The following is a 205-nucleotide window of genomic DNA, read 5'->3' on the forward strand; positions in this document are numbered from 1 at the left end:
ATTAGTCCATGAGTGACCCCCTATAACGCGTACTTCCCAAGTCATTAAATGATGCAGCAACAGATTTATTCTTCAGAGGTAACTCCTGCCAATTACTTTTGTTAACTATTGAACAAATAATTTATTATACATACAATATATTGTATATTTTGAATATATATATTGAATATATGTGTATATATATGTATTATATATTCAATACATT

Source organism: Merops nubicus, unplaced genomic scaffold (assembly GCF_000691845.1).
Source record: "Merops nubicus isolate BGI_N331 unplaced genomic scaffold, ASM69184v1 scaffold41987, whole genome shotgun sequence".
Taxonomy (NCBI): domain Eukaryota; kingdom Metazoa; phylum Chordata; class Aves; order Coraciiformes; family Meropidae; genus Merops; species Merops nubicus.